Genomic DNA, 24,493 nt, shown 5'->3' with positions numbered 1-24,493 from the left:
AAAAGTACAAGGAAAAACAAATCAAGATCAACTGGAAATAACTATGACAAACTTCCTCTTCTTAACTGTAGGACACAGAAGATAGACAATGACTCCTTTTAACCACTTGCAGCAAGCAGACATCAAACAAGAAACATCTAGACATCATTATTTAATGGGATTTACTCTGAAAATGTTTAATAGCAACAGTAGTTCAAATTTATACAACAATTTTTGAGTTTTAGTGAAAATGGGAAAAAACCTTTTTAATGAGAAAATTTAATTAAAGAAAATTAACTTTTCCTAAACAGTTTGAGAAGTAGCTCTTAATACCTCTCATTGTCACATGCAATAAAAAGATATAGTTTGGTAAATCCACTAACACTACAAATTTATCTTAAAGTTGAAAAGATTTAAAAACTCACATTTTGGCTGAATTTCATGACTTTCATAATCTCCAGGTGTCAGGTAGTTGCCTCCCTCTTTCCTGGGGAAAAAAAAAAAAAAAAAAAAAGGAAAAAGATAAAACATTTAGATAATTTAGATACCCATTGCAGAGTACTTAGTTCAGCATATTTGACAGAAATGGATAAAATTTATGTAGCTTTTTTACAACAGTATTTTATTTTGTCGTACAACTTCTCCTTGAAGTAAATTTCACATGAGAACATATACTGATTTGATGTACAAGATAGGAGCAGGTCTCCCCACTCCTTCCAAATCACATTTTATGACAGCAGTACACCACTATCAGAGGTCTGTAGATGAACAAGTGTTGTGGCAGCTTCTTTCCATATAATTGCATATAATGCAATTATATAAAATTAATAAATATTTATTAATAATTATTATTTAAAATAATAAGACAGAATAAGACAAAAAATAAGACAGAACTAAAGTGAACCTGCATCAAAGAGCAGTGAAAAATGTCATATGATAGTGCTACAGCCATTAACCCTTTGTAATTCCCTTTGCGTTTACTTACATCTAGACATGAATTATTCTGTAAAATATGTATCTACTGAGGTTTTCATCATTTAACCATGCAAACATTCCTTCTTCAAATGATTTTTTTTTTATGTTGCCATCTAAGTTTGAGAACACTGAAACAAATTAGTAAACAAAAAGGAAATGTCTAAGTAAGCAAACTGCATTGGAGTGTGTACGCATAACAAAGTCTACACTCTTCAGAAAGAGAGGAATGATTAGGCTGATCATTTAAAATCAGGAAAGTTTCAGATAATAGTCTACTTCACTTTGGGATGAATTTGCTTCCTTGATAGCAAGATGACAGCAATTCTGGGCTTTTCTGCTGCTCATTTCAAGATAACCTTAGTTTGTAATGCACCCATGACTTAGTAAAAATAAAACATCACTCTTTTCTGATCAGTCTCTTTACTGACTAGGATGTATATGATTTCTTTACTCTCAAATTCTTTTGTTGTTATTGTTGTTCTCTTTTAATTTCTTTTATTTTATCAGAAAAATGAAAAAATGAGAAAGATTTATGTTATAGAATTACCTAGAATCTTTGAAAGAAATGCAAAATCACATACCCTTTTATTTCTAGTAAATTTAGGAGTACACAAAAGATTCCACACAAAGGTCTCATCTTCTCAGAGCAGCAATGATTAACAAACACTAGCAGACAAATACCATCTCTGTAAGCTGTGGTAACACACCCTTTTCTTGTGTTTTCTTGTGTTATGCATCTGAGTGAGATGGATATTGGTTGTTTGCATGTGTAGATATTTTTTTTTTTTTTTCCCAGGGGCATTTCTGCAACAGCTCAAATAGAAATGTATCATACTGTTTGTGAAAACCTGTAATAATATGTTGGTATGTAATCAGTGAATCAGACACTATGACTAGTTTCACATGCAACCAAGAAGCATTTGCAATTTAAAAAGCATGAATCTTTCTTGGAAGGAAAACAACATCAAAACAGCATTTTGCCTTCAGCATGATATGTTAAAAAAAAACAAAACAAAACAAAAAAAAAAACAGTACAGTAACATTTTTGTATAAATTACATAAATATAAAATATATAGTAAACATATATATTAACACACATAAATTACAAATTTGTATTGATTTATGTGTTTAAGTTTCAAGGGACATCGGTTTTAGAGAAGATAACAAGTTGAAGCATCTTAGTTGAAGCATCTTAGTTTAATGTAGAAAGAAAAAGCTTTCTTTCCTCATCCATTAAAATGCCACGAATCAATGTATAAATGACAGTTAAGACACTAAGTACCAATTATTCCTATACCTGTTCATTTTAGTCGACCTCAGCCTTATCTCTCACTTCCTTTGAGATAGGATAAAATACAGAGTCAGGTATTAAAAGCTGAATCTATAGATTTTCTTCCAGCATTTTACCACTTCACTTAGCACTAAAACAAGTTACAGGCAACCACAGCAAGGGAATTTATGACCTTACAAATGGAAGCAGCGTGTGATAAATACCACAGTATCAATTGTTCAGGTAAGTAATATATGCTCTTGTAAAACCTGTACTGAAAGCTGAGTAATTTATGAAGTAAAAGAAGTCTGGATTCTTTAACCTCCTATGCTAATTCATTTTAAGATAACAAGGGGATAGACTTGTGTACTACACTCTTGTGCTATTTTTAATTGCTATGTCCTCTCTCTTTCATTAGTGTATCCTATTTCTTCCATTTATCAAGTAGAAGGAGAGAATGTTATTTCACCTTTAAAACTGAAATCCTTCTTACTGATACAGACTGATGATTTCCAGCCCCTATTTTAAAGGGAAAAAAAAAAAAAAAAAAGAAGGAAATTGCTTTTCTGGCCAGTGGCCATGTTGAAGTTGAAAACATGTCTTTTACAAAAGGTAAAGCACCCTAATGAATGACTTGTTTTTGAAAAAAACAAGAGACAGTCCTTGCAGTCATTCAGTAGAAGCACTAATGGAAAAATATAGAAAAAAAAAAAAAAGGCAACTTCCCATGTGTATTGCAGCACACATCACAATCAGCATGGAAGACTTTGGTTTCAGCCAACCAGTCTTCTGAATCTGATTCACTAAAAAAGAGAAGAGGCAGAAGTCCAAACTTTACGCTCAATTGAATTGTGAATTAACAGGAACTGGTCTGGGTATTGCTAAGAATAGAGGCTTTACATAGGCAGGTCATCCTGAGTCCTTGTTTTTATTTTGATCCTATAAGTTTAGGCTTCATAGACAGAAATTCTTTTGCTTCTGTAAAAACTTCTAACCTTGAAAAAGCTATTTATTTAACCAAGGCAAAGCTAGTTTGACAAAAAGACATTACTGTTATTACTATAATAGACATTACTGTTACCTACAAACTCTACCTTGTCAGTATCCTTAGATGATCATAGTTACAACCACACCCTATAGTCACTACAGACAACATTTGTTTAGAAACAAAATGGTCCTTTAAAGCTGCCAGGTTTTTACCATCAAATAAATAATAAATAATGATTGTTATTGCATGCAGTTATCATAGAATCATAGAATCTTAGAATCATAGAACAGCTACCTTAAAAATAATCTAGTTCCAATCCCCTTGCCATGGACTGGGATTCCATAAACTAGATCAGGTTGCCCAGGGCAATCCAGCCTGGTCTTGTACACCTCCAGGCATGGGACATCCACAACTTCTCTGGACAACCTATTCCAGTGCCTCACCACCCTCTGAGTGAAGAATTTCCTCCTAATATTTCATCCAAATCTCACCTCTTTTAGTTTAAAGCCATTTCTTCTTGTCCTATGATAATCTAATTAAGCAAAATGTTGTTTTCTATCTTTTTTTTAAGCCCCCTTTAAGTACTGAAAGGCTGCAAAGAGTTATCCCTGGAGCTTTCACTTCTTCAGGCCATGTATCCCCAGCTTCACAGAAGAATGAGAGGTCCTCCTGGCCTCTGATCATCTTTATGGTCCTCCACCAGACCCACTCTAACAGATCCACAGCCTACTTGTTCTGGGGGCCCCAGATCTGGATGCAACACTCCAAGAGCAGAGCAAATGGGGGCAATCACCTTCCTTGACCTCCTGACCACACCTCTGCTGATGCATCCCAGGATGCAGTTGGCCTTCTGGGCTGCAAGAGTGCACTGCTGGCTCATGTCAAGCTTTTTGACAAGAAGCCCCAAGCTCATGAAAATAACCCCCAAGTCCTTCTCTGCAGGGCTGATCTAAATGAGTTCTTCTCCCAGTCTGTCCTCATTTCTGATTGCCCCAACCCAGGTAAAGCACCTTGCACTTGGCCTTGTTGAACCTCATTAGGTTCACATGGGCCCACTTCTCAAGGTTGTCCAGGCTCCTTTGGATGGCATCCCTTCCTTCTTTGGTATCAACTGCACAACTCAGCTTGGTGTCAGCTGCAACTTGCTCAGGGTGCACTTCATCACATTGCCCATGATAAAGATACTGGATAACAGTACCAGTCCCAAAACAGACCCCTGAGGGACAGTGCTTGTCATCGGCCTCCACCTGGAAACAGAGTCATTGACCACCACTCTCTGAGTACAGACTTCAAGCCAATTCCTTATCCACTGAATGGTCTCCCTTTAAGTCCATATGTCTCCAACTTGGAGACCAGGATGTCATGTGAGACTGTGTCAAAGGCCTTGCAGAAGTCTAGGTAGATGACATTGGTCGGTCTTCACTTGTCAACTGATGCAGTCAGTCCATCATAGAAGGCTACCAGATGGGTCAGGCATAATTTGCCCTTTGTGAAGTCATGCTGGCTGTCCCAGATCACCTCCTTGTCCTGCGTGTGCCTTAACATTGCCTCCATGAAGATTTGTTCCATGATCTTCCCAGGCACAGAGGTGAGGCTCACCCATCTGTAGTTCCCCAGCTCTTCCTTTCTACCCTTTTAAGAATGAGAGTGATGTTTCTCTTTTTCCAGTCACTGGGGACTTTGCCTGACTGCCATGATTTTTCAAATATAATTGAGAGTTTCTTGGTGACTACATCAGCCAATTCCCTCAGGATCCTGGGATGCATTTCATCAGGCCCCATAGACTTATTGTTGCTAAGTTACATCACGAGATCCCAAACTTGCTCTTCTCTTACACTGAGAGGGACTCTGCTCCCCCAGCCCCCTTCTAGAGTTTTGGGGACTTAAGAGATGTAGGAAACCTGACCACCAGTGAAGACCAAGCCAAATAATTGTTAAGGACATCTGCCTGCTCCACATCTGCCATTACCAGTTCTCTGTCTTCATTTGTCAGAAGTGCTACACTCTCCCTAGTCTTTCTTTTGTGGCCAATACACCTGTAGAACCCCTTCTTGTTATTCTTTGCATCCCTTGCCAAGTTTAGTTCTGTCAGTGCCTTGGTTTTCCTGATCCCATCCCCGCACATCCGGACACCATTTCTGTACTCTTCCTAGGGCACATGGTGTTGTTTCTGTGATTTGTGCATTTCCTTCTTTTGCCTAAGTTTGACCAGTGGATCCTTATTCAACCATGCTGGTTTCCTACCTTCCCTGTTTGATTTATTACATATGGGAATAGAGAGCTCTTGAACTCCAAGGAAAATATCCTCAAAGAGTTACCAGCTCTGATCAGATCCTCTGTCTCTAAAGACCAAGTCCCTTGGAATCAAATCCACTAATTCTTTGAACAGCTGGAAGTTGGTTCTTCTGAAGTTCAGTGTCCTGACTTCGCTCTTATCCAGGCCCTTAACCCTCAAGATAAACTCAACCAGGGCATGGTCTGGCATCCTCTAAATGTAACAAGCTCTTCCACATTGGTCATCACCAGGTCCAGTAACATTTCTCCTCTAGTTGGTTTGTCTAATATCTGGATGTGGAAGTTGTCCTCAGGTTTTCTTACTTGTCATCTTTTTCTTTTTTTTTCCCCCTCACTTTAAGGATACAGTTTCATATAGATGTGGGATCATGTTTACCAAACAGTGAGGTAGAAAGTAAAGCTGGGGTAGGAAGCTATAGCCCACAGTGTATTCTCCCCAACACCAGGTGATACTATCCTATATTTTACCAGGATGTGATTTCTTCTTCTGAGCAAAAATATTCTCCCAGTAGATTTGAGGCATTTGTCCAGCTTTCCAGATTGCTGTCAGTCCAACAGGAGTAGTAGCATTGACCAAGATGTTTAACATCTGGAAGAACTTGGCCATTGTCCATTTACTGTGCAAAGTTGACCTCCATACCCTTAAGATGTCCCATACTTACTAGGCATATGGCTCCTGGGAAGTTTTAACACCTCAAATTATTATGTTTTAAGTTGCAAACACTGAGATAAGGATACATCACGAGAACTGCTGTTTTGGCCAATAACATTTGTCTTCTGCAAAAGGAAACAGGAAGGAAAAAGGTCAGAAACAGGGACCTAAAACATATTGGATTTGGAAGGAGAAAATATTGAAGCAAAAAAGAATGAATTTCAGATGGTCACATCACTCAAGAATGAGTTAGACATAGTATTCTGAAAAATGACAATAGAGATCTTTCTCCACCAAGTATTTTGTTTATACAACGTGTTCAAAGCATTTCAAACTGTCTTTAGGGCATTTTAAAATGTCTTTAGAAACATATGGCTTCTGTTCTCATGCCTTCCTATAAAACCAAGCTATCTTTGTACCAGGACTCCTACCTCTAAAGGTTCAGACAAACAGAAATTTGAAGAATATTATTTTCTTAAAAACTCTTTAAGAAATATTTGTTGTTTTTTTGTTTTGTTTTGTTTGTTTGTTTGTTTGTTTTTTCAATCTATGTATTAGAACATTTAAATCTGTTACTGTACTATTATCCCTGTGGAAATAAAAATAGAAAAATAATAGAAAAAATATTTGTTTTATCAAAAAGCTTATGTTCTTGTTCAGGAACTTTAAATTCACAGTATCATTATTTAAAGAACTACGCCTTTATTAGTGGCCCAGATCAGAAGCATTTGTCTTAACAAACCACTTAAACTCATGCTAATATCACATCTAATTTAAGAATACTTAATAGCTGCTTTAGTATTTTGCTGAACTGAGGCCTCTTCCAAAAAATTTTTAAATGTACTCATTGCAATCTCTTTTCTCTGAGTCCTCTACAATCCTGCTCATGCAACTTGGGAACCTAACACTAAAGCTTGCAAATTGAATTAAAGAGAACTCATCTACTTGAATTTCTTCAAGATTTGTGAAATAGCTTTTCTATCAAAAATGTAGCACATTGAAAACTCCATGATGGTATTTCACAAATACCTTACTACAACCTGCTTGGAGTGACTAGAAAAACTTGTTGCTCAAAAGCTTATTAATTTATTTGAATTTAATTGATGATAGAGGTCTTGAACTAAGCAACATTGTTTCATGATTTTGTTTCATTAAAAAAGATTGATCAATCAAAAATACTATTTAAGTAGATAAATTCTTTTCTTTTTGTATGTTAATTGCCTTCTCATATTTCTCATATATGAATGCATCCTGAGATATACTTTATACAAAAACCATGCATCATTTTGACAGATACTTAGTAAAGAAAGTATACATACCATATATACAGCAAAACATGAGAGACAAATCTGTAAGTGTTACAGGTTCATAAGTTCATGAGAAATGTTTTGTTATGCCAACACATTTGATTTAACTCTGTCTAAAGTTTCAGCAAACTTCCACCCTAAGCTAAAGTTCCTTTGTGATTTACAAATAATGGCAAATCCATGCCTGATATGATTTCTGTAATGGAGACAAACAGGAAGGAGGAATATCCTGACGCTTGCAGAAATGGAGTAAAACCTACTTACCAGACAGAAACAAAAGCCTCAACAGTGCTAGACATGGTCTAAATTCAATTGAAAGGAGATAAATCAATTTAGTGGGATTTCTGCTGTTGCTCTTTTCAGAGAAAGATGGTACATTAACAGGACTTTCCTCTTCCAGGCTATTATTGTGTATCATTAACTATTAATGGGTACTGTAAAACCAGTTAAGACCGAACTAAAATACCATTATAGATTTTGATATTACCATACAGAGTCCCGGATAAAACTACACCAGTACTCTTCCAGGTAGTATCGTTTAAAATACCAATTTTGAGAATTTATTATTTCCAGTCTCAGCTTGTAGGTGTCGGTTCATATCCTTTTGGAAGTTCCTTCTTCTTTCTCCCCTTTCTCTTTTCCTGTTCTTTCTCTTTCTGTCATATGCATTGTCACACACATGGACAGAGAATTACCCACATGCTTGTAAATACTTAAGTACAAGACTTTCCTACTCATGTCTTTCAAAAATATCAATGTTGTTCCTTTTATAGCCATAATGCTTACTACTGAATAGTGCATATTTTGTTGTTTTCTCTACAGAATTAGAGAAGATTTTCTTGACCAGGTCTTGAGTAAGGAAATGACTCCTAAACAAGATAAGGATGTATTAAGCAGTTTCATGATATCCATAAATTGAAAGAAGGCTGTTAAAAATTGCAGTAGAGACTTTTTGGCTCATCATGCACAGTTTGCTTGAGGGTGTTACTTTTGTTAACTGCTATGATCCTCTTTTGTTTTTCAAAGTTCAAGTGAAAGGTATCTCCTTCTGCAAAAAATTCCCCTCCAAATATGCAAGGGTGTTTAGAAAAAAATAGGCTCTGAGCTTTCCTTCAGACATGAGTGACTTCCTCTGAATAAAACATGTAATCATATCATTATTCTAATAAAGAAGTCTTCTCCATTTATACATGTTACTGTGTTGATCGAGAAACACTCATTTAAAACAAAGTACATAAAGTCTGAATACACTTTGCCATATCCTTCCCAACAGAAACATCTGCATTATAATACAGCATTAAGGATGCTTTACATTATGAAAGAGATTATATGATGTAGTTCCAGCCCCAGAAAGGGATTGAACCCTCTTACCCAGAAAGTTCCTCCTGCTTATATGTTTCCGTAATTCTTAGAAAACTGATAAACAGAGAAGCCTTACTTATTTTTAAATCTGGATTATGTACAAGATTAGATGGCAACCATCTTAACTGCAACCTTGCTAGTGCATATCTGCTGCTACTGTCTTGCTTTTCTAGATTGGTCTAGGTTTTCGCAATTGTCCAATGGAGCCAGCACTGAAGAAAAAATATTTTTTAAAAACGTCATGAAAAGAGTCTGCTACATTCCATTCTGATTTAATGTTGTTGCCTTGATTTTACCTTAATGTTTTAACTAATTGCAAATGCAATTGATGTATGAAGTTAACAGAAACAGGGAAGACCGAAGAGAAGCCAATAGAAAAATCATCATTCTTCTAAAGCCATGAAAAAACTTTTTTTTTTTTTTTTGGTCATTGGACACAGAAAATGACACAGAAAAGCAGCTCTACATGGATCAATTCATATTTGGGGGCAGGATTATTCTTTTGTTTTCTCTCTTGTAAAAGAAATGATTTAGAAATACTTCCCTAGTTTCTTTACTCATCTGCATATCCATTCCTTGCAAATCATAAAGGATGTCTCAGTTTCTATTAGGAACTGTAATCAGAAACTAGAGTTTTTAAGATACTCAGTAATAACAGATCTCATGGTGTCAATCTTTTTGTTGTAATATGAAGGATGAACCACAAGGTGAACTCTTGAATTGTCCATTTTTCTTTAGTATTCAGGTTATTTCTAAAATGAAATGTGAAGGACTTAAAATAATAATAATAATAATAAAGTTTCCTTTAAAAATGGTCCATCAGATGAATTGCATTATTCAAATCTGTACTAACATGGATGGCTTCTGATCTTAAATAATCCTTTTTCTCTTTTTTAAGATCTGTTGATCCCTTCCTCCACTTAGAAGATAAACTTTCTTAATGAACTGAACAAACACTGAACTCTGATCTGGGGACATGCAAGGAAGTCTGAGGCAGACATTTCTTTTGATAATACATCTGAAACTTAGCCTAATCTTTTCTTCTAAATGTTCTTAATTAAGGTGCTTCATCATCTGAATATCCTTTAAACAATGCTTTCTTTCCCAGTTACCAAACTTCTATGACCACCCCTCACCTTTCAAGCAATGAATTTTCAGAATGAAGTGTCATATCCCTCCCGTGGGTTATGTCAGTATGCCAGATTGCGCACACATGTATTAGTAGGGGGCAGTCTACAATGTCTGTGTTTTATTTTTAATCGAACTACATTCATTTACTTTCCCTTTAGCCTCTGAAGCATACTGACATTGTGTATTCTACTGTGGAGGCTAAAATGGCTGTTTGCCATCTTTGGGATGAGGTCCACATCATTTGCTGCAAGTGAAGGATTGACATATGGTATCAATCCATATTTAGTTAAGGATTTAGGATGTCACTGGCTTTCAGATTTCTCTAATTTCTCTACCACAAACTCTCTGCCAAAATCCTACTTAATGCCATGTATGAAATCAATCTCTTTAAAGTTTCATAAATATGGTGGTGAGCAATTTCTGCTTGAAGTAGCAAATGCATCAATGCCGATATTTTGCTTTCTGCTCTTCTATGCCCTTATATAAATATGCCCGCACCTAAATCTGTCTCATCTTGTTGATCTTCATGTAAAATTCACACCCTGACTTGTGTAAATGTAACCCGACCATAAAAGTAATTTGTTCATGAGTCACAGCCTTGCAAACATTGAGGTAACTGCAAAAACATCTCTTGTTCGATTGCAATTAGTGTATTATCATTCTGAATTAAGCATGGTAACAAAATTCTTAAGTATTTTATTCTTTTCTAGAGGTTTTTAAGTATTATCTTAATGGCTTAATCCTATTGGTATGAAAAAGACAAAGTAAATATAGTACTTATTTCAACAGCTATTAAAAATAATTATTTCCCTTACAGTACAATGGCGAATGAGATCACTGAGATTAGAAATATGAGCAACATGATCACCTGAGAAGGAAATACATCTTCTTAAGAGATTCCCAACAAATCCATTTGAATCAAATCCATATCTTGGTTTTTATTTGAAAGCTTTTTGACATTACTGTTGTTTGACTTTCACTTGTCACAGTTACTCTGATAAATCCAAGAAGGAAGCAGAAAAATAAAGACCTTGATCTCCAGTAGGCAAATTAATCAACTAGGCTTCAGGTTGCCTGGAAAAAAAAAAAAATATATATATATATATATATATATATATATAGTTATTATTATTATTATGTATTTCCATAGCAAAGCTCTCCTTTTGCACTGAAGCTGTCTTACCCCAGAAGCCTGTTTCTTTCCTTTATCTCTTAAATAAATAATCAGAATAGGAAAAAAAAATAAGGATTTGAAACAAATAGAAATATCTTTGCAGATGACTGAGGAGAGACCTTTTTAACTAGGAAAAGCAGAGAAAAAGCATAAAAGTGTCATCTTGAAAAACTGACTAACAGGGAGAACTGCAGTACTATAGTCAATTGGAGAAAAAGACTTTTTCTAGATAATAAGAGAGAAGGAAGATTAAGAGAGATGAGGCTGTGGGACACTCTTGAACTTAACTCTTGCACTTACTGAAGAGTAATAGTTTGTATTTAATATGGTAGAGGAGGCAAAGACAGTGACAGCATAGTTAAAATAGCCAGAGACTAGAAACAGGGCTACTGGAACCTTAAAATTCCTGAAATATAGCTGTATATAATTTATAACAACTTAAGCACTGGCACAGTGTTTGTTAGAGAACCATACACAGTGGTGGAGAATGTGAAAAGTTATGGGTAAAGCACAGTGAAAATATATTGTAGTTCTAGTGAAACTTCATTCAACTAACACACCATATGTGGCTGCACATCTGTTTCTGAGTATGTGTGGGACAGAGGGCAGTATGGTTCTGTTCAGAGTGTGTAGAGTATGCTGGCTATGGAAGAAACTATTCTTGTGCAAGTTTAGGCAATACGTGAAGCAATGTTCATAGGTTCTTACAATCAGTGTTAGGATTTTATTTTATGTTTTTCCTGAACATATTACACTGACACCATTGTATGATAAAAATATTTCCTAACAGTGGTGTGGACTTTCTTTAATGGATCCCCTCCCTTCTAAACCCAACCCATGTAAAATAACTGCATATGATGTAGAAAGATCATCCTTGGCATACACATATGGTATTGCAAGAATCTGGCACAGTATGTTTCATTTCGTTTAAGCCAGATAGCCAGAAGTAGCCAAAGTTTTCATTTGGGTGCTGTCCAACCATTGTTACTCACAAAAGACATGGTACAACAAGTTGGCATTTGTATATGTGAATAATGGAATATTTCTTTAATTATATACAAAAATCCTAAACGGAATAGTTTTCTCTCCTTATAAAGTGTCCCTTTTGCATCTGTTCCAACTCTCATTGAAGTCACAGGAAAGTCTCCCATTTATTTCAGTGGAAGTCAGTTGAGTCTTATGAAATTCTGTTGCATGATAGCTCCTGACTTCCTTGAAGTCTGTTGCAAATTTGCACTTGACATGCAAAATACTTGCCTCACAGCCTGTAATTCCATAAAGCTATTCTGAGGACTGTTACATTACTTGCAGGGAAAAAATAAAATAAAATAAAATAAAATAAAATAAAATAAAATAAAATAAAATAAAATAAAATAAAATAAAATAAAATAAAATAAAATAAAATAAAATAAAATAAAAGTTAAAGAAAACACATTAAAAAGTAGAATCTCCAATCTTATATGAAACTGCGGCAAAAATATTTAGCATTTTTTCAGTCATGAAGAACCTTTCTTTGTAAAACCTTTCTGATACAATATTATGCAATTGTTAAGAGCTAAGCTAAGAATTTTGAGAAATGTCATTGAGATATGCTATAGAAAGATTCTCTTCTGCAGTTAAAATATATTCTTGCAAGCCACATATTACCAGCCACATATTTGATTTTTCTTTTCAAATTTTATGGCAGAATAAAATAAATTTCTTTCACAACTTCAAAACATGAAGTGTATAATAGAAAATTTGTTTTATTATGTTCAAAAGTCCTAAATTAACAGTTTCCTCTCCTCCACAAGTGCCGTTTTTGTATCTGATCCAATTCTCACTGAATCCAAAGTTTAAGTTGTATCAAAAATGGATGCAAACTGCACAGTATCTGAGACAGATGATAGAGATATATTCAAGTAGGCATGTAGGTAGAAATAAGCCAAAAAACTGTAATAAAAGCCTTTATGTGGTTTTGGCAAACTGTCACATCATGGTGTGTTCAAGAACAATATCTATTATTTACTCCCTTAAGGGACTGACCACTTCTGACTCAATGTTAAGTGGGTTACTTGGGTGTCTTATGGGTTGACCAACTGGTTGTCCTTGCTCTTTTCTCCCTGTTTAAGTGGACAGCCTCTCTTAAAGGTTTTCTCTTGTTTGTCTGACCTGAGCAGTGGTGGTTTTTTTTGTTGGTGGTGGTTGGTTGGTTGGTTGGTTTGGTTTGGTTTTTGTTTTACTATGTCTCCAATGAATTCCGTCACTAAACATTTAAGAGATTGGTTTGAGAGAAAAAAATCACGTGAGTAACATAATTTCTTCTAAACTACTGAAAGAACAAGCAGTATGACAAGTGGAAAAGAGAAATAAGGCCTACAACATGAAATAGTTGTGATTGTTGTTTTGTTTGTTTGTTTTTAAGAGGAAAGGAACTGCATATACATGTATAATCAGGTCTTCTCAGGATAGCAGTTTCCAGCACAGAAACTGAGATTTCTCGTCCCTGTCTTCTCATAAAGCACTAATTCATCATGTTACAACATTGGGAGGAATATTTCTATTTTAGGAAAGTTTTTGTAACATAAAATTCTGGTACAAGATACAAAAGAAGGATCTTCCAAAGCTGAAATTTTAATGATGTCTTCTACACTCTATACATTCCCTCTTCACCGAGAAATTTCTCCCCATATTTTTGACCTGAGAATGGAAGCCAAATATCCTGGAAAATTGATTGATACACCAAAGAGTTGGGGATATTTGGTGGACTCAGGGAAAGGCTAGTAGATTTTCCATTCAGATCTTTAAAACCTATCCTACATGGGACAATGGAGCTGACTCTGCATTTGAGTTATGTATACCTATTATTTTCTTGCCTATTTTCTTTCTGCCTTTCTCTCTAGTTTAAATGTCTATGGCTACACCTGTACCAGTAAATGAAACAAGCCTAAGGCTGCTCTCCAGCACTGGGGCCAACTAAAACAGCATGTTTTACATCCATATTATTAAATTGTTTCTCCCTCCAAAACAGAGTAGTTGCATTCTAACTGTTTATTGTGAAGTTCACTTATATCTGAATCATACCCAGAAGCTTTATGGGAGAATAAAAGTGGACAGGGGCCAAAACCATTCTGGTAGTGTAACAACACAAGCAATCCAGTTCCAGCACTAAGTTTCCCAACGTTGCTCGATTTATTAATACAGTTGTACTCTTTGTGTACTGGGCCTGTTCCAAAATCTACTACAACTAGTAGAAAAGATTGCTGTTCACTCTGCTGTTCTTTTGCTACTCTTCTGCTTCTAGTATCACATTTCCTTCTTTACATAATAGCATGACATAAGGGAAGTAAACAAGCAAACAAAAATTGCATAAAGAATTATCAGACTTTATATATTGTGTTTTGTTGTACATCCATAAGCCAAATAATCACTTTGCATCTCTTCACACCTCATCATAATAATGGCAAGAAAACCAAAAGACTCTGTGGTGTAAGCTAAGATTTTTTTTTTACCTACATCAGCACCATTCCTAACTCTGATAAGAGCTTCAAGACACATTACAATAAAAATTATAATAGTTACTATTTTAACCAGCGTATCTTCAGAGTATCTCACTATCTTGTTAACATTCCAGTTTGTTGGGAAAGTCACAGCAGGTATTAACACAGGAATGATACACACAGGGAGATAAGGTTATGTCTACACTGATAACTTCCTCATATCCTACATTTCTTATTTTAATGATACAATATGTAGAAATGAATGAAGTGGAAAAACGGTTAACTACAGATCGGAGAAGTTTACTATCCAGAGAGTGACTTTAAGAATCTGTTATGGAGACTTCCCAGTTATTTTGAAGACTTCCCTGCTTGTTATCTGAATTTAATGTTATATTAACCTCCTCATTGAAATTTGCCCTGCTGCCAGAGTTTTGAGTATTTCTATTTTACTTCCTGTTATCTCTTATTTTCAGACATTTTCTTCCATTCACTGACCGAGGCAAGAAAAGGAAGAAACAAAAAAAAAAATCTGTCAAAAATATAATATTTATTGTTGTCTTTGCTGCCACTTCTATAAAACTGCTGGTGAAAGACACAATCCTTTTGCCATGCATGTCATTGTACACTCAGAAACGTGGTGTGTTTGAAGCTTCCTCATTTCACCAAATTTGAATGGAGAACTCATATCAGAAATAGCATGAAACAATTTAAAATATTGTTTTAATATTGTAATTATTGTTTGAATCAGACATGACTATATTCTGCAAAGAAGGTTCATTGTATTATTCCTTCCTATCCTCAATATTTTCTTTCAGCACTGAACTTTTTCAGTTATTTTCTTTATAATGTCTATTAATTTTTTCCAGCTACCCCACCAACCCTAAAAATACTGATGACGGTTTTGCAAATCACAGAAGCCCACAATCAAGCTTCCCAGAATTTTTGCAGTGTAATTCTACTCAAGTACGTTAAAAGGAAAGTAGATCTCCTTAAAAACTAGATTTTTATTTTATTTTTTTTTTCAAAGCATTGGAGCAGATATCTTTAAAATGAATTGAATGCTTCTTAATGTTTCAGTCCTGAGTTATAGTTAGGAAGCATATAAGTTATATAAGGAAGTTATATAAGGAAGTTAAAACATAGAAATAATTTCATCTTTGTTCTGTGAGTAGTTTATGTATAATCTTAATCTAAATCAAACTGTATAATTCATAGTATTTTATTATATGAGTTTAAAATTCCATGGTTTTGAAAATATTGGGTTTTCATAAAAGCCAAATAACAACATATTGCAGCATGATACATCCTATGACACAGGAAATCGAAAATGACAGCAATATACTTGATGAACAGGGAGGTAGTAAAACAATTAAGTTTTAACTGTTATGTGGATAAAACTCTATTTAACATTCTGAAATCTCCAGAATAAGATGAACTTCTTTTTGAAAATCGTGCTAGTTAGAAGAGTAATTACATGCAATGAGGGAAAAATTCTGCCATCTAATCCTTGTTCCCCTGCTAATTTGTCTTGAAAACTAAAGCTACTGCCTGGACTTTTCTTTTTGATTTTCTCCTTTTCCCAGCCTGTAAATGAATATTGACAAGTCAGAATTCAGTGGCATTTTTCCCAAAAAATAGCATTTAGCAACAAACAAAATTGAGATGTGGTTTCAACTGAATGGTCTAGGAAAGTTTCTAACTCAGAAATGGTAACTGCAGCAAAGAACTGAACATCAGCTTCAGAACCTGACTCCAAGGGTGAAAACAGTTAACTCGCATTGTCATACTTCCATTTCATATTTCTGAAAAGGGGAAGAATAATGTTGCCTGCTTCCCACAGAGTCTCTGTGTATGTTTGATTGAGACCATCAGATTTAGAGCAAAGAACATAGGCTTCCTACTGCTTCCTACCTAGCACAACAATGATACCATCTCAAAGAAGTGCAGCAGTAATTGTGATGATTACAATGATGATATCTGATGAACCTATGGAAAAAAAAAAAAAATACATCTTGTCTTCTGGCTTGACCTCAGACCTTGTTGTGATGCCAGCTTATGATCTGGACTCTTGACTGGACACATATACCATCCCTTATTCTGTCCCCCTTGCTTCGCTTACTGGGCACAGGATGACTGTACTATGCCCCTTGATTCCTGTCCTGTTCTAGCCTTTGCTTACACAGATTGTTTGCCACATTCCAGAATAAGCTTTCCCTCTGCTTTCAACCTAACAAACCAGGAAGAAGAATTTTTAAGGAGGGTCTGTAAATTTTTGGTGGACCAGAAATAAAAATTGGTGAATAGCACAAATTGCCTATTAGGCATTTGTTCATTTTGAATTAGCAAGACAGACACTGGAACTCTGTTTCAGGTTTTTAATACAGACAAAAAGAACTTTGTCTAGTGAATGTAACAAAATAATGATGACTAATGTGCGAAGATGCAGCACTACTATTATGGTTCTTTCTTGTTCCCTGTGTATGGCACTCATTAAAAAAATATATACCTAGGCATATATATATATATATATATAAATTATATTAATTATTATTATTATTTAATTGAGATTTTGCATGTTGTTGTGTTTCATTGACACGTTGCTTTGTTCTTTTTATTTTTTTTCATTTAACTGTTTATTATAAATGTGCACACACTTCTGAGCACAGAAAGGAATACCTCTTATGACTTGCAGATAAATTACCCAATATCTACCTCTCAAAGAGGCAGTGATATTGAAATCATCTTGAGCTCTTTTTGTCCAGGGATCAAGAAAATTAATGAAATCTTCTTCAAAAAGATTACAAAAGCTGTGTGGAAATTTTTAAAGATATTTTCCAGCTGCTGAGCTATATAAATATTTTATAACCTTGGAAGAAGTTGTTTTCTAAATAGCATTGTCAGCACTGCTGATTAATGTTATCCCTGATATCCAACCAAAGTCTACCATGAGTCTTTTCTCCAAAATTAAGGCAATATCATTTCATAATATAGTACCCACATTAACACAGCCTACAAATGAATTCTTGCTATATAGGTCATTTTTACTGTAGCAGGTTTGTAGATGAAGTAAATGCTAAATTCTAACAATGTGCTAGTGGCACATTGTTACTTAAGCTGTGCCTTGTGTCTCTTTTCTTTCATTTCTTTATTATTGGAACTTACACCCAATTGGCTGAAACCAGATTTATAGGCAATAACTATGGTGGGACATATTAGCCAAAATTAGCTCAAGGTAGGACAATTTATTAGCCAAAATCTTATGGCTTGCAAGAGAAGACATGGGAATGAACCAGAGCATATGTGATTCAGACAAGATCTTAACTGGTGGAATAGAATCCTGCATCCTCTTTCATGACATGTTTCTAGCAGAATCTGAGACACTGAGATGGCTAAAGCTAGGGCAGACTAGTTTGACTTGTGGTATCACCCAAAATATGCATACACTGATGCTGCATTGTACTGACATTTTTAATTAAAATACATCCTTCTTTTCTGATCTTTTAAAATATAATTCTTGGAACTGTAGCATAGAATATTGCTTATATTCTGTTTTCTATTTATTCTATTTCCACAGAAGGCTTACTAAGACAGAAAAGGAGTGTAAAAAAGTAAAACAGCAATAAGTGCATCTGATCAGCATGTATGATATAAAAATCATGACCTCGAAAACAATCTAATTTGCAAAAATATTTTTCTGGCTTTGGGGCTATTGTGTCCACACCCAATTCCAAATTCTGACCAAGAAAGACTATTTACAGAAGAAAATGAACAGTTCTGGGCCATGCATCTGGTGCATGAAGCTATTGAATGCCAGTTTGCTGAGAGATGTCTAAAATTAATTTATACAAAGCTTTGGCATACTAGGCACAGATCAGATTAGTAGACATTCTGAAATTGTATTTCTTGTGTTTGGAGAATAAAATTTATTCTATTGATCTACAAACTATTTTTTTTTTTTTAAATGCACTGACACACAGCCTTCCTCTCTTCTTTCTCCAAAATGAACTTTGGTACCTGTACATTGCTTACTAATCTGATACTGTCTATAAGTATTTGTAATAAAGAAAGTGAATCAAAGTATATGGGCCTAAATTATGCTCAACAGGTAGGAACACCTGGTATCACTTGTTTTGTACATATTATTATTATTATTATATTATCTAATAAACTGTCTCTATCTCAACCCACAGGCTTCAGTTTTCTCATTTCTCTCCCCCATTCCAGAGAGGGAGTGGGGAGGGTGAGCGAATGGTTGTGTGGTGTTTAGCTGCTGGACAGGTTACACCACAACAACAGCAGAATTTGCAAGTAGATCCCTTTGAAAAGAATTTCTGTCCTGCCTTTTAACATCAATTAGAAAGCTTTCTTCAATATTTCTTGTCGATTTAGCAGAAACAAACCCACCCTTTTACTACAAACAAGGGAGCATAGTATATGTTCCATAAGGGCCATAGTCACTTTCAATGATCAGCAAATAAGCTAACTGAAAAGGTGATAGAGCTGTGATTATACAGAACTGTGTGAAAAAATAAATCTAGAAATAAGAATGATGGTCCTCTCTAAACTTAAAATTTGGCCTACAGTCAATGTTTCTGTCATTGCAAAAAAGACAGACAATTTATTATTTTTATTGTGCTGCAAATGTATCACAAATCTGCTGAGTAGTTCTTTTAGAATTCTTACAGAAGAACCAAAACCTAAAAAGATGGTCATTGTTTTCATGAACAGACTTACTGAAGACAAAGAATATCTTACCTCTTTGAATCTGTGTTTGTTTTTTTTTTTTAAAGCATTTCAGAACAATGCAACATAAAGTCCTCCAGAACTAATTCATCCAGCTTTTTGAGACCTCCCATAATATAAAGCCATCTTTTCAGATACAAGTAAAGTTTCATCAATGTCTTACAATAAAATCCCTCCTCTAGTGAGTTTGCTAATCCCATTATCAGGCTGCCAATTGGGAATGATCCCTAACCTGTGCCAATACCAAGCCCTGAGCCTGGTCAATGACTGACAGAGTAAGAGTTGCCCTGGCCAAAACTAACAGAGAACAGCATAATAACATAAAACAACTGATGGTTGAATTGCAGTACATAGGAAAATTCCCTATTACCACTTAATTTACTAGTAGAATTGTAACATGATGATTCCTTGAGAAATACTTAGAGGCAAGCAAAAGAGAGGCAATAGTTCTTAGGCTTATGCACATATAGTTTGATGAGGATCGTTCACATTAAGAAATAAAGTTTCCTGTGAAGCCACAAAAGGTATAAAATGTCTCAAGGCAGTTATGACACCACATTTAATGAACAGAGATGTTTTGTGTTAAATGTCCTTGACTGGATCTCTGCAGATGAAGTTTAATATGTGAGCAACAAAAAAGGATACACTAATTTTTACATGTCATCAGTAAACTAAGAGAAATGATTACGTTCACACTTTAAGTCTGTAATCATAAAACGGGACTGTTTTCTCCAGTGTCAGTGAGACTCATCAAATCATCAAGACTCATACTCAAGAACAAATCTTCAGATGTGCTGTTGCATGAGCAGCTTAGGCCCATCTGATATTATGCTGCCCACAGAAGTGGGAACAAATTCAGGCACTTCTCTTGCACCAGCAATAGCCTCTGCTCAGTGGAATAACAACAGCAGCATGAGCTGACTAGGTAAAAGTAATGTTATTATAAAAATTAATTTTAACCAGTAAATAATTAATCTGATGCAGTTGATTACACACTGAGGAATGAAGTAATTGTGTCATATGAAGGATGTCAGCATCGTCCCTTCTATTCCTTAAAGATGATTTCATTAATGTCTTTAAGCTTATCTTCACTTAAATTTTCTTTTAATGTCATATTTGTAAAAGTAGTTCTTTCTATCTAAACTAGAGAAAGCAAAACCCCATTTCACCAAAATATCATGAACTAAAAAAAAAAAAAAAAGAAATACAGTTTTACTGAAATTTGACCAATTAAAAATACATTTGTAATTAGTGTTGCAAACAGAACTTTAAGTAATATGACATACCTCTGACTAATACTCTTTTAATCCTTAGTCTTAAAACATTTATTGCACAAATAGCAGGCAAGGTCAACAGTAAATTGCACTTTATAAATTCAGGTTTGCAATATAAAACAAGAATTCATGAACACTATGTCAGTAAAAATGTCTGATTTAAGTTAGCTGCATCTCTGTTCTACCCTAGAGGAGTTAACAGAGGAAGACTGCAATTTTAACTGGTCCAATAAAGTCAACTTCTATTACGGTAAAGGATCATAAAAGCTAGATCAAAGCAGACTGTCTAACTGGTCTGTCAGTATTATCACTGAGACACAAGAAGCAGCCCATGCAGCAGAATAGTAAACACCAGGAATGCAGGTTGTCATATGCAAGACAATGCTGTAAGCACTCTTCTTTGTTTGCAAAAATATTAAACTGAAGTTTCATCAATGTCATGAACAGCTTAGAGACATAGGAAAAAGCATAATGAATAGGAAGAATAGAGGAAAAAAATTTTTTAAAAAAAAGATCATTTGTTCCCCCATGTGTAAATGCTGAAGTGGATTTTCCAGCATTCTCTCTCATGAATTCTTCCATTCATTTTATAATGAAGATTTGAATTACTTTATCACATTTTGTGCTATCTGCTGACTTTGTCTTGTTTTACAATCGTTTATAAATCAAGTTAAAAACAAAATAGGATGGTATTATATCCCTGACAGGTAGGTAGAAAAAGGATTGTATTTGAACATCACAAAAGTTTCCTTCATTCTGTAACAGAAAGAAAGAAAGTCTGTATGTGAAAGTACCTCTTTTATTTCTTTCAGTGAGGCCATCTCCTTATCACCTATATCCTGCTTCTAAGAACCAGTTTGAATCTGAGCTCTGAATTAGTACTGCCCTCTACACTGCAGAGATGCTCTGCATCAGCTCTGGAAATCTCTCTGCTGCAGGAGCCTCCAACATTAGTATGTCAATCTACCTAAGGAATTTATAGGGTCCCTATTCACAAAGCATGACAACAGCTGATACCACCATCTGATATAGGAATACTGCAATAGTCAACAGGGGAAAACCTTTTCATGGAAGTTCTGACCTGGTCTGCAACAGAGCAGTGAAACAAAGCTAACCTTGACACATCACTGGTTAGTGCTCTATCAGCTCCTGAAGCTTTGCTAATGAATTTGTGAAAGTCACTGACCTCTCTACCTCCTATGCACTCTACACAGATCAGCTGTCTGGAACTCATTTTCTGTAGAGCAGGACTACATGGTGCACACAGACAGATTTCTAATGCTATGTCTACATTGCTAAATAAAGACAGGTCAGAGAACAACCTCTAACACTGGACCTGCGGTTGTCTGCATTGCTTAATTATTTCTTTGCTTCTAAATCTGTTTTGGACCATTCAAAGCAGTTCCCTACAAAACATATTTTGAGAGAGAACTAGTCCTGAGCTATCCACACCACCTAGGGATTAAATTCCATCCCTCTGACTTCACATTTAGTCACATCCCCAGTGGCCAATTACAGTCTGGTAATCAGCTTTACCTTAAATGTCAAGAAAGCACTTTAGAGAACATGCTCCACTTAGTAAGATTATAAGAACAAAAATATTGGTATTCTTTCCTCCCTTCCTGAAGATCCCTGAACATGACAAATGCTTGAGTACAATATATGCTACTACAACTACAGTGCTGGTACAGACTCCTCGAATAGTTCTCACCTCATGGGGAGTATTTATATATTTCTTTGCTCTAAAATATGTTTTATTATTTCTCCTTCAAAGGAAAAAAAAACAAACAAACAAACAAAAAAAAAAATAACAGTCACCTTCCAAAGCTGTCTGTATCATGACTACTAAGATGAATTTTCCAATCCCCAAATCAGAAAACACTGCAGCAAGACTCCAGACTAGGAAAACCTTTGCAACCCAATACTCTTGTGAAGGACAGTTGTGCTCAAAGCTAAGTAGGAACAAGAGCAAATTCTAACTGAAAAGTGAAGTGGATGTTTGGTAGATAAAGACCAGTTTGCACCAGAGCACTCAACTGAAAAGATGTGTGAATGCAGCCTTGAAGAGTTCAAAATACTGTGATGGACACAAAGCAAGAGAGATCTAGTAAAGTAACCATAAAAAGTGATAAATTCCTCCTGTGTGTGAGAAACTGTCTTATTTCTGAAGCACACACTTATACCTTTTTCACAGGGAGTTTGTGAACCTGAGAGCTCCAGATTAAGATCTTCCTAGAAATGTAGAATATACTTGTTACCTCTCTCTTCAAGCTATGGTCAAGCTATCACTGCAGAATTAATAATAATAGTAATTGTTTTAGTGGTTATAATTGCTGTCAAGCCTCGATCATAGCACAGCAATCATATCAAATGAGAACAGTAACAAAAATCCAGAAGAATACATGAAGCATACATATATCTTTCTGCTTTGTTTTGAAGTGACACTGATATTCAGTAAATGAAAATCTACAAGGGAAATGCTACTAAATGGAGGAAAACAACAGAACAGGCACAGTGATCAAAATTACCAAATGAAATGAACAAATATATATATATATATATAAATAAAATAAAAGAAACTAAAATTGCAGATAGATGTAAAGCAAAATCAAATCCTATGAATAAGTCATTCCAGAGAGCAGAGTCACGAATGCTAAAGCCAACCTTGGCTAAAATATGCAAACAGAACAGTCACTGAAGTTCTTCAACAGTCAAGTCACTTGTAAAAACACACGAAGCCATGTGCTTATGGGCAGATTTCACACAGAGAGCGAGCTGAGATAGGCCTGTATGGACATGATATCAATAGCCAAGAAACTGGGCTTTTTTATTCTTTTTAATGTTTGTAAAGCACCTAGAACTTTGTGATTGCTACCCAAAAGCACTTAGTTACAATAAGAACAACAAATGCATGAAAACAAAAAAGGATGGCCAAGACCAAAAAAAAAAAAAAAAAAGGGGGGTGGGGAAGGGAGAAGAAGATTTGAAATATTGTTATTGCATGTAAGAATATAATTTAATTGAGGTAGGATAAAGAAACTAAAATTACTCAATAAACAGTCAAATAGTGCTGGAACTGACTCCATACTAAATTAAATTTGGATTTCTACCAGGTTATTAACACTAGTACTTAAATATGGAACAAACATTGGCAGGTTCATTTCCACTTGTAAGTGTTGATAACCCTGTAGCTCTGATGGATAACTGCAGGTATAGGTTAACAAAGCAGAAGGGGGAGATTACAAAAATAATAATAATCATCATGTGGTAGTCCCCAGAATAGTAAATTAACCCTAAAAGTAAAATTGTAAGGGCATACGCACAAAACTATGAAAACAAAGCAGATATCAACAGGTTCTGCTGTTGTAGTGCCATCATTGCTTTGATACAGAGGCTACACTGAAATTATAAAATCCAAATCCTGAATCACAAAGCTGATTGTCAGTGAAAACATATGAAAAAATATTAAAAGTCAGGTAACCAAAGCAAAATCAGATATTCATTTACTGAATCCTTCAGTAAGCAGAACAGTGTATACTGACACAGGTCACTTTATCTTGCATAGGTAAGAGATATGGGTATTAAAAGGTTAACATAATACTAATGATTGTGTTAAACTGCTTTCTCCAGCATCCATAAAATGATTAGAGCTGCATAGGCACAAAAATGTGCATTGAAAATTCTCTAGAAGGCTAATGTTGTATGAAGAGTGTTGGTCTGTCATGAGGCTCCTTCCTACCACCTGAGCTCTGATGCTGAACATAACCTAAACCAAGACATGGCCTACTTAAAGTGCTACAGTAACACACATGCAAGCTAGTTAGAGTTTAGCATGAAAGAAAAGAGTCTCAGCCACTTTCTTA

The 24,493-nt window shown here is 35.1% G+C and overlaps 1 long non-coding RNA gene across 1 annotated transcript in view; it reads right to left on the bottom strand.

Moving 5' to 3' along the window:
- The window catches only part of LOC137850126 (uncharacterized), a 112,711-nt gene that overhangs the window by 42,953 nt on the left and 45,265 nt on the right, over positions 1–24,493 (bottom strand). The window contains exon 2 of the long non-coding RNA XR_011092283.1: positions 405–466. This is a non-coding gene — a long non-coding RNA (uncharacterized lncRNA). The remainder of the gene's footprint in view (positions 1–404; positions 467–24,493) is intronic.

Source organism: Anas acuta, chromosome 1 (assembly GCF_963932015.1).
Source record: "Anas acuta chromosome 1, bAnaAcu1.1, whole genome shotgun sequence".
Classification (NCBI taxonomy): Eukaryota; Metazoa; Chordata; class Aves; order Anseriformes; family Anatidae; genus Anas; species Anas acuta.
Note: the sequence above shows the minus strand (reverse complement) of the source record. Positions and strands in the feature narration are given on the sequence as shown.